This window comes from Alligator sinensis, unplaced genomic scaffold (assembly GCF_000455745.1).
Source record: "Alligator sinensis unplaced genomic scaffold, ASM45574v1 scaffold144_1, whole genome shotgun sequence".
Taxonomy (NCBI): Eukaryota; Metazoa; Chordata; order Crocodylia; family Alligatoridae; genus Alligator; species Alligator sinensis.
This window is the reverse complement of record NW_005843042.1, coordinates 363,010-374,395: the sequence shown is the minus strand read 5'-3', so window position 1 is coordinate 374,395 and position 11,386 is coordinate 363,010. Positions and strand designations below refer to the sequence as shown.

The following is an 11,386-nucleotide window of genomic DNA, read 5'->3' as shown; positions in this document are numbered from 1 at the left end:
AACTGGCCAATATCAATAGAACACAACAAAGTGACAGTGCCTAAAATCATATTGGGACTGTGGATATGTTAGTGTTCATTCATATGGGACAATTTTAAAAAAAAAGGAACTTCCATATCATTAAGAACCATCTAGCCATGCACATCAATTGTTTCCTAACCCTGTTGGCTTTGACTTTCTTCTTTCTCCATCATATAGTATATTTTTTCTTTTCAGACACTGTGTGTGTGTGTGTGTGTGTGTGTGTGTGTTGTTTTCAAGCCCCAAATCTGCAAACTCTTACAAAAGTGAGTAACTTTAAATATGTGCACAGTTCCTTTGCACACTACAGACTATTGTTATAGTTACAGGATAAATGCCATTAATGTATTGCTTTGTCTTACTGGCTAGGGACAGAAATTACACATAAACCAGTATAAGTGGTCAGAACCTGGTTCAAATCTGTAACACAACAGAAGTTCAGTGCACATAAGTCACTTTCAAAATGGCCAAAACTGGCGTAAGATAAACCTGGATGGATGTAGTAGTATCAGACTTAGCTGATTTAGGTTAAATCAGTTTATTAAACTTTTGTCCCACATTCCCTCCAGATTCAAGTTAACTCACAGTCCCCCAGCACCCCAGGATGCTTTGCACCTCCCCTGCTAATCCCTCCCTTGCAGGGTGAGTAGGCTAGCTTTGGCCCAAGCTGTTTGCTCCAGCTGAGCAGGGAGGCCTGCTCTACTACCCCCCAGCTTCTGGTCTGGTGAGTGTTGCAAAGGGCTGCAGCCTGCTGTGCCCCTTGCCCAGGCCTAAGATTTCCCCTACACCTGCTGGCCCTGTTCTCTATATCAGCAGGGACATGATCCCTGCTCCTGCTGCACCCCAGTTCTATCTCTCTGCAGGCACCGTGATGGAGTACCTCTGCCACATGGCTCCCCCTCTCTGGCTACGTCCCTGTCCTGGGTGCTGCTGGCAGCCCTCCAGGGCTGGCATTGCAGAGACAGCTGTGCAGGGGCCCAGACAGCTAGCATGGGGAGCATTTCCAGCAAAGTGTCCCCATTGAGCCCTGACCCTGCCCATGTGCCCATGCCCATGCCAATCCTGAGTACCCAGGGCCCCAACTGGACTGGGGAGGAGGTGCACAACCTTGTGGTGCTCTAGGGCAAGGCCGATGTCCAGAAGCAGTTCACACAGGGTGGGCACTTGATTGACCACATTTATGAGGCCATTTCAGCCAGGATGCATGTGTAAGGCCACTCCCAGATAGTGTAACAATGCCACTGAAAGGTCAAGGCCTTGTGGGGACAGTAGGTGGCCATGACCAACTTCAATAGTCAGTCCAGTGATGTCCAGAAGACCATGCCCTTCATGCAGGAGCTGACCCACATTTTGGCACCCTGGGAGACAGACTGAATCCATGCAAGTACCATCAGTAGGGGTGGTCTACCCTTTGCTGCACCCTGCCCTGACACCTCTGGTGATACATAACCAGATGAGGGGACCTTGGGCCTTTAGCACCCCACCCTGCCCACCTCACTGCCTTGCCCTTGGCCCAGCCACCCACCCCACCATGAGGAGCAGTCAGCCATCATCAGCACCAGGCCCTCCCTGGGGTGGGGCTCTGGCTGAGTGCCAGCCTAGTACTTACTGCAGGTCATGGACACCAGGCGCAGCTAGATGCAGTCATTGATGGGGAGCCCCATGCTGAGCCACCAGCCTCGCTAGGCTAGGACATGTGGTAAGTCCTGCACTGGAGGAGGGCCCTCTCAGTCCCCTGCCCCTGATCTTGCCCTCTGCCCAGCCTACCCGTACTTCCCTGGCCTCAGGTTCCCCCCACCCCCACAGTATGCAGGACACAGTTCAGAACTATATTGAGTAGCATGTGTTTCTCTGCAGCTGGGTGGGCAAAGGCCTCTCACATATCAGGAAAGTATTGATGCCAGTGGCGAATTCCTCCTTGGCAGCAGGGGGAAGAGATGTGTAGCACAGCAAAAAGTAGTCCTCCAGGCAGTGGTGGAGGTTGATGGGTAGCCCATGCTTGCCCTCATGCTGTTGTAGCTCAGGCTTCTGAATCAGGAGTGTTGGTGTGCCTATGATACTAGTAGGATCATCATCAGCAGGGCGTAGTGGCTCAGGCAGCCCTCTGCCTACACAAACAGCTCATTGAGCATCACCTGGGGCACATGCAGCAGAGGCATACTTGGGGCACAGCAGTGGTACAGGCCCCTCCATGGAGAGGCCTCCTTCAGGGAGGATGGGGGTGTGGGAAGCCCCTCATTCCAGTTGTCTGGGAACCCCTATGTGCCCTGAGCTCAGGCACCATGGGATGGACAGCAGTGCAGTAGAGTGTTTGGCCTGTGGGGAGAGGTGGGGGTTGGGCCTGGAGCTGCAGAAGGTGCTGCCAGCAGCGAGGCCTGGGAAGGTAGCAAGGGAGGCAGGCTGCTTATAGCCAGCACCCAGTGGGCTACTTGCCCCAAGGGAGCAAGTGGGGCCAGGTGGCTCAGCTGGCAGCCACCTGGGCCCAGCCCTGCCTGAACAGCTTACCATGGTTTCTGGACACCCACTCAGAGCCAATCTCCAACCTGAAGCCAGGCAGCATAGGGCCCTCAGTGCAGTGCATCTTATTTCTGTAATGTTACAAACTCACACAAAATCCTTCTGTGTCTTGCTTCTGCAGGGCCAACATCTGGATGTGGGGGAGAGGCTGCAGGGCCCTGTGGGAGTGCTACAGCAGGATTCCCATGACCTGTTGCTGGAGCTGCCCAGATGTACTGGCTGTGCCAGCAGTGCACCAGGGACTGGACCCTTCTGCTCCAGTGACTGGTGGTGGCAGTTGAGAACTGAGCAGCATGGGACCAGGTGTGGCAGCATGTTCAGGGGCATGGGAGTCAGCCTGGTGGGATAAGGATGTTGCTGGGGAGACTGCCTGGGAGGAGGCATGGGACTGGACACAGCAGGCACACTGGGCCCAGCTGGAAGCCTTGGAGCAGTGCCATGTAGAGCTGCTACAGCAGCAACTGGCCAGCCAGAATCCCACAGCAGGCCCCCGCTTGGGCCTCAGAGAAGGGTCTCTGCATTTGCTGGGGCCCCCAGACCTTTGGGGGAATGGTGCATGGCTAGGCTGCTGGCTGCCTGCCACTGGGCTCTGCACCCTGGGCACCCCCAACCACACAGCCCCCCACTCCAGGACTCAGAGAAGGACTGAGGCTGATGTATATAGTTTTCAGGGTGGGAGGAGGGGTTTTTTATTGTTGGTGGATGAGGAGGGTGGTAGAGGGGATGTGCATGTTGGGGAGAGATGGGGGAGGGGGCTCTGTTGGTTTAAAGGGGAGGTGGAGGTGGGGGTTGTGAGGGGAATAAAGGTTTTCATTACAAACATGTGCGTGTCCTGGATTGGTGCTGCGGGGTGGGCATGAAGTAGGGAATGTGCAGGCGCTAGGGCAGGTGGGTGTTGGTAGGGATGGCTGGGTGGTTCTCTGTGTCCTGGGTTTCTAGGTGGGGCTGGAGCTGGTGCTGCAATTCTTCTGAGGTGGGCTGGGTCATCCAGAACATGTTGACCCACTGGTCATTGTCCAATTTCTGTATCACAATGTGCTAACTGGTGCAGTGGGCCCAGAGACAGTGGGACTGGTGGGACAGGAGGGTGATGGCAGTCCTGGCAGTGGTGTTCTGGAGGCTGTAGTTACTGGGGCTGGCAGGAGCAGCTGTGTGGTGGCCCCAGAAGGCCATGTACTACTCATCCAGCAAGCATCTGGAGTGTGTGGGAGAGTCTGGCAGTGCTAGGTGGCCAAGTGGCAGGCGCATGGAATGGTGGCAGGTAAACAGGACAGCTGTGGCAGCCATGAAGAGTGGGGGACCCTGTCCCTGGGTGCCAGGGGCAGTTAAGGCTGGGAAGTGCAGCTGCAGCAGGAGCAGAGCAAGCATGTGCTGCCTCTGTCTCTGCCATGCTGCTGCTCTGCCACAGGAAGCATCAGCCCAGAGGTCACAGTATGGCTGCCAAGTGCTGGCAGCCACGTGTCCAGAGGTTGGAGCTCCTCCCCCCACCCCCCCTGCCCCGGGTGGCCACAGGGGTGCATGGCAGGGATGCACTTACCTGAGATTAAAATTAGTCCGAAGTCCAACTACCTGTAGACAACTGGCAAAAAGTGCTTAATGCACATTAGCTTAATGCCCATTAAGTATAGGTGCACTTAAATTCACATGTAGACATGTCCTGTGACATGTCTGCCTTATCAATAGGTTTAACTTCCCCTGATTAAAGTAAAAAAAGGCTGAACTTTTTCCCAGATTCCCATCAGGTGTGACTGGCTTCTCACTGACTGCTTGCAAAGGAGTAAAAATCTCCTTTTCTCCCATAATGAGTCACTTTTTATCCAGCCTGAATTCTTTAGTTCTCTCAGTTTTAGGGCCCTGATATTCAAAACCAGTTTGGTAGAGAGAGAAGCCAAGCTAGTATTCTCAAGAGCTTTCATTCTTCCATTGTCCTAGAACAGCCTTTAAGTACATCAAGGAACATCTTGTCTTGCCTAATTGGTTTCCTGCTTGATTTACCTTAATATAGTCATATAGTAAAGTCTTCTTTCTAAAGAAGACCAACCTACAATATTTAAAATTTATTATAGTGGAGCTCCACTTAAAATACATTTCATAATGGACTAATTATCACTGCTGAGAAGAGTTGAATGAGCTAGTTGGGTGCCTCTACATGCAACTACATGGCATTGTGGAGACATCTCTTGAAGCTAACAGCAAAACCTACAAACTGTTTGGGAGAGAACTCTTAAGTTACTAGCCAGAAAGTGGGTTTTTTTGTCCATTTAAAAAAAGAAACCACTTTGATTACCAATATCTTTCAGTGAAATCTGAACGTTTTTAGCAAAATGAATATTTTTTTGTGATTTGTTCCTTTGTTTAGAAAGAGCCAGTTCCTAGTATAAACTTTGTAACTAAAAAGTTTTCCCCATTGCTATATCATTTATTGACAATAAAGTGAAGGGTAAATCTGTAAGTGTATAAGTTGATGAACATTGGGAATTACAGATCTCATTTATACTCATTGAGCCAAACACCACTTCCAGATAACCATAGGAAAATATGGCATAATTGTTTATTTCCACCAGTGCAACTGATAGTAATTTTCAGCCCACAAAACTGAAATAAGATCACTTATAATTAGTGAAGTAAATGAAAAAGATAAAGAAAACTGAATAAAATAAAACACAAGGGGCAGATTTACACACAGATGTTTATTTTTATTAATGTTGAGGTGAAAATGGATATTAAGCTGAGCTAATAAACCTCGCCCAATAATACTTACAGAAACATTACTTATTTGGTAAATTACAGTAGAATTCTTATGGAGGTTCATATAAAGTTGATATGAATAACACTTTACTCCATTCAGATTTATCAAAATCTGGGTCCAATTAATTTGTAAGGATTAGTCACATTTTTAAAGTATTCCTGTCAGATAACATATGGAAAATCCTAATGCATTCCTTCTCTGTTCCATGTATTAGTGATATAATAAAGCAATTAGTCATGTTGGATCCTTCTGGCATTTATGTGGATATAGTATAGAATTCTAGAATAAATCTGATGTATAGTAATTTAGTATGGAAAAAATCCCCAATTATTGGATTCTATTCACAATAAAACAGATTGTAATACTTCTTGTTGTTTCCAGGAAATACGTTCCTTCAATTTTAGTTGTATCGTTTTTCTTTAGCCTTTCTGCTTTATTCTTTTATTAAAACCAAAGCATAAGTGGGTGAATTTTCCCCCCAGTATCCTGATAGCTGACTAAATTAACACTGCCCTCTGATCACCAAATGAATGGTCTTTGTGGGACCAAAACCAGGGTGATCAAACAGAGCGCCCGCGTAGTTTGACAGGTATGGAGTTGAGTTGCACATGTGCCTCTCCTGTGCTTGACATCAGCAGCAGGAGGGGTGGAGCAGTTCAGGGAGTTAGTGCATTTACAGTTGTTACCAAGGAAACAAGAAAAATTGCAGACATACTATACTGTATATAACTGAATCAGAATTTGACTGTATCCACAGAAGGTCTGGCTAACATTTTATAGCAATATACCGGGCAATACTGTAAATGGTGAAATATTCCTATATGTTCATGGGTACTCTGGTTATCACATGGATCAGTCTTAAATTAAAATATTTATTAGAGTGTTTAAGGTAGGCTATCCAAGAAAAAGAGAAATATCAATATGTCCATATTCACCTTCTAAATAAAACCAATGGTATTTTTAGTCTTATTTGTTTTGCCTGTCCAAAATTGTAGATCATGCTTTTGTACTCTCTTGGGCTCTGGGAATGAAAATTTGAATTTTCCCAAGTTAGTACTTACTCTCATCTCTCTGAACCAGTTCTTACCAAGTTAGTCCCTCAGATGTGGCACAAAAGTACAAATTGCAAATAAAGTATTCTGAAAGAAATAATGAGATTCCAAAATAAAGTACTAAAAGGGTAAAGGAATGGCAGAATAGAAACTTCCTGTGCTACTTTAATTCACCCCCTTGTATATTATCAGAGACTTGAACAGTGTCACAAAAGAAATTTGTGGAAAAAGAATAAAGCCCTTGATCCTAATCTAGTGCCTCAAACACAAGAGTACATGCTTTCTTTTCCTCCGGACCTCTGCCTCATTTACTCTCCATTCATTTTAGTAAATGACATAGGGTCCTTTAGAACAATTAGGATATTAACATGTAATTAACGATTGTACTATAATATTTTGGGGGACTGGGTCAATGTTGCACAGGCAACTTGAATTCCTGTATTCCCTCACGGATGACTAACTGGACAATTTTTCATCTAGGGAAGCTTTAGTGCACAGGGCAGCAGCAGCAGCCAGGCTGGTGGCAGCAGTGACAGCAGCAGTGCCAGACTGGCAAAGGTGATAGCTGCTAATTTTGCACTTCCCTACCAAAGTCAGCGCCTGGGGTGCTAATGCCACACTTACCTGCCCTAAGTTATGTTGATGTTCCTTCAATTTTAGTCTTTGAGTCTCCATCTTTAAGGTTCCTTTAATATTGAGGGTGTTTGAAATTTAGTTTTTTTAGCTTTTTCATGTTCGTCAACATTGTTCTGGAGAGATTTTCTCCTGATTTTCACTTCTAACATCTTTGGACTCACAGCACAAGCCTTTGTCACTTAAGCAAAAGGAAAGACTGGTAGCAGTTGAAAGCTCTTATCCCCTTGTCGATTTATTCACAAGAGGAATGGTAAAATGCACATACTTTCTTGTACCTTAGATAATTATTTGCTAGACTGCAGAGGAATATTAAAATGATGAATCCTACTTTCTCTCCCCTATTCTGTAAAAGCATGGACTTTTGATTTAAGGCAGCAGAGAGATGCATGTAGCTGTGGCACATTCATACTGAATGCCTGAGACTAGTTCTATTCCAATGCATTTTCCAGGAGTGAGATTCAGTTATTTTATAAAATAAAGTAAGTGCATGATAATTGCTGGCTTTTAAATACATAGCAATGAATTATTGCTCAGTGGGCACATCTATACAAGATGCTTACTGCACATTGGCCTAATAACACTGTGCAGTAGCATGTCACGGCAAAAAAACATGCTAATAGCCTTCTGTGCAGTGTTATTAGGCTAATGCACAGTAAACGTTACTAAATAACCATGTGCCAGTGCCACTGCACAGTAACTTTGAGTACTGCACATTTAGTTAGTGCTTTATTAAGGAAGTACCAAACTAAATGCGCAGTATCTAAGGCACAATACTGAATATGTAGATGTGCCCAGTAATAAGGATGGGGATGTACATAAAATTATCCCTTGTCAATGGAAGAATTGAGAGTAGAACTCAAATTCTCTGTCTGGTTCTAAAATCCCTTTCCTTGGCCAAAGGATGGCTGCTCTTGTTGCTCTGTATGCCTCGATTCAGAGGCGTAGCTTTTTGTCTACCACATAGATGGCTTAGTGGGGTCCAAGGGCATGCTAAGAGTAGCAGCCCATAGTCAGCCTTTGGGATTGGAATCTGATCAGTGCATGTGCAATGTCTGGAGATTTTAGCAATGGGGATCTACTGAACATGTACAACTGACAATTTTCAGCCAGGTCTGTGGATTCTCATGGGGTCAGGAGAAGGCCATCTGCAGCACTTCTGCTAAACTTCATTTTCCTTCTTCAAAGCATGGAGAACTCTTTAAAGAAAGTGGAGGCAAATGTATTTCCCATTGACTGTCCTTCCTTAGCCTTCTTCTAAGAAATGGTTGTCCTGTTTTCACTGAAATGTTCCAGAAAAAATGAGACCAAGGAAGAGAAGAAGCACAAAACATTTAAGAGCTGTAAATTAAGCAACTGGAAATAGGAGCTAGAAATGGAAAATGTTCAACAATGTTAACAATAAGCATTTTTGCCAGTTCCACTCATAAATGTAATTTACACTTCTCTTTCCATCCAATGAGTTCAAAGTGCTGTAATGAGTTCAGGCTCTAGACCTGCTGTTGTCCCACTTGCCCCAAGGCAGAAGAGAGGACCAGTGACTTTGCTCAAGGTCACCCCACAATTCATTGGCAAAGCTTTGATTAGAACCCACCTCTCCTGATTCCTGTTTCCCCCTCCATCACAGACTTATCTCTGCTCACAAAGTGCATTAAACATAAACGCCATTCAAATCATCCTCATTCACTCTGACTGACAGCAGCTCTTCGTCAGCCTCAGCAGCTCCCAGCGCTTGCTTCACAGGGGTAGTGTGATAAAGAGGTTGTACAGTAGTGTGTTTTAATTACAGACATTTTTACTCGAGGAGGAAAGTAAACAGATGAAAAACGTAGAAGTGTGACAGATCTGCATAATTAATTGAGGCCCCAACTAGGCTGCCACCAGGTTGCTGGCACTCACTGAGCTTTGCAACAATTTGAAGATGAGGGGAAAGGAAAGGAACACACGTTCAGAGCCTCCAATTTTTATTTTTTAATTGAGAGCATATTAAAAGCATCATCACCATGTTCAGTCATTGCAGTAAGCCACATGCTCATTTAAAATGATAAATAAAAAATAGAACCGTTTAATTATTTTCTTTCAGAATAAAAATAAGAAAGAGCCCAACTGAAAGATTTTTTAATCAGCTTCCAAACAAGCCTTAGAAGCGTTAGACCCTCCTCTTTTTTCAATGGAACTTGTAATCTAATGAGGAAATTATTTATGAAGTATTTGCTCTGCACCTGAAAATACCTCCAGTGAAATTATATTTGGCAACCTGAAGCACTTTGAAGTCGATGGAGTGGCAATAAAAATTAGGCCTTCATTAAGGAGCAGTCCCTTTCCCAGCAAACTGGCATAATCTCAAGAGGTCAAACTCTGGGACTGCCACAGATCTCTGCCCAAGTCCTTCCTGAGCAACACACATGGAAACAATTTTGCCCATATTTTCCACTGCTTTCTGAATTTCTCTCTCATTCCATTCCCATCCCCCACCTTTTTCAGACTCCCTTCTACAGCTTTCATGTTGCATTTAGGAAATTAACAGTAACTGTCAAATTACTCTGCAAATAGGAGAATATAAGTTTGGAAGGAGTAGAACTTGTCTTTTTGCCTTAGGGCCAATACAGCAGAGGAGCAACAAAGGGATCCTTGAGAAGTGTTTAGATAGGCTGCTTCAGCAACTCAGGCTTTTATTTTATCAAGTGCACACAATTTTTCCATTGGAATTTTTTTCCCTTCCTGTAAGTTATTCCCCCTGTGCACCCCACTTGTGCCACAGAAGAGAAAATGTACTGGGAACTATTACAAAGACTAGAAAACAGGGCTTTCAACTTTGCATGTGCACTAACCTATGGTAAGAGGTGGAGGAGGCTAGAACTGGGGGTACTGGGAGTCTGTACAAAGATTTATTTTAGTTGAGAAGGAATGATTCTTACATGCACATACAGAGAGGAGATAGGAGGGGAGTAATTTTAATTAAATACTGTAATCTTTGGGAAGAAAAGTGAGTGAAGAGAGCTCCGAGGAGTTGTAATCTATGGAGATGTAAGCTAATTACTTAATCACTTGCATTTGTAAATCTTATTATTGGAAAAGAAATTACTGTAGTGATTAAATTACAGATATTTATCTGCTAATAGCCCTGATTAACTGGTGATGCTAATCTGTCATTTTGAAAGCCAATATTAACGGCATCAATCTCATGGAACAATAAACAGTTTATATGAAAGAAAACTTTGTCCGTGTAAAGTCCAGATGTGCAAAGGGAATGTGGAATGTGTGAGATTCTGGAACCAGTTTGCTGAACCAAAATAGCTGACTTTCTCAAACTGAGTTGCTTTGGCCCATTAACCCATTGTTAGGCACAAAGCAGTACTTAGTTATGAACAAATGCTGCAGAAGCATTTTAGTTAGCAGCACTTTCAGAGTAAATAAATAAGTCACCTGGCTTATTTTATTATTATGGCAGCAGAAAGCAGGTAGGATATAGTAAGGAGTTTCACAGCTCTACTCGCCGTTTTCAGATATAACAGGTACCTGGTAAAAGCTACATAAAGATATAATTTTTTTTTTTAAAGATACACGAGTGCTGCTATAGATTCTCTTTGCCTAAATAAACTTTTTCTTTTTAATCAATGATTCTTACAACAAGGGAAAGTGATGAAGTGGAAAAGTGGAATGACCAGTACCTTAATTTCCTCTCCCTGTTTCAGGGAAGGTTTTACAGGGAAATGAAACTCCAGCAAATAAACCCAGGTTAGAGCTTCAGAGGAAATTTGCTATGAAGCAGACAATGGCAAAGTACCCAGAGAAGATCAAGTTTCCTATTTAAGCTGTTCAAGAAGTAGTGCAAAAAAAGAAGAAAAAAAGAGAAACAGTTGCTATAAGTGTCTGCCTTACACAACTTCTGTCTTTAATACAACTGTCTCTACAACTGCTTTTTATGTTTTTTATGATGCCCAGATATTACTATTGTCTGGGAATGTTCCAATTTGTTGGGTGATACTCCAGTTTCCTGTCTGCTTAGACTGAGATTGGCATTTTCGCTTTGCCTACAATATAATCAGCCAGCTGGCTCATCTCACTTGCTATTGTCTGCCCCACAAGCCCACTTTATCCTTTAGCACAGTAGCTACTTTCTCCTTACACAGCAAAAACTATGATATTTTGAAGAAACGATTCAAAACATCAGGGTTTAGGCTATTAGTTGACTTGCCACCTACACAGGGAGATGGTATGCCCCTTACACATCTACTTTAGTTCCAGTTATTAGCCTGTATACTCCCTTCCCTGAAGGAAGTAGGCATGGAGTAGGCAACATCCTGACTCCTTCATGATCATAGCAGCAGAAAAAGGGAGGAAAAGAGAATGGAATGGGAAAGCAGTAATTTACTGGTGTTATATGCTGACAGTAAATCTTTATCACCGTTAC

The 11,386-nt window shown here is 44.2% G+C and overlaps 1 pseudogene; it reads left to right on the top strand.

The window, feature by feature from the left end:
* Positions 1 to 2,074: 2,074 nt before the first annotated feature.
* On the top strand, positions 2,075 to 10,786 carry LOC112548244 (annotated as a pseudogene).
* The last annotated feature ends 600 nt before the right edge of the window (positions 10,787 to 11,386 follow it).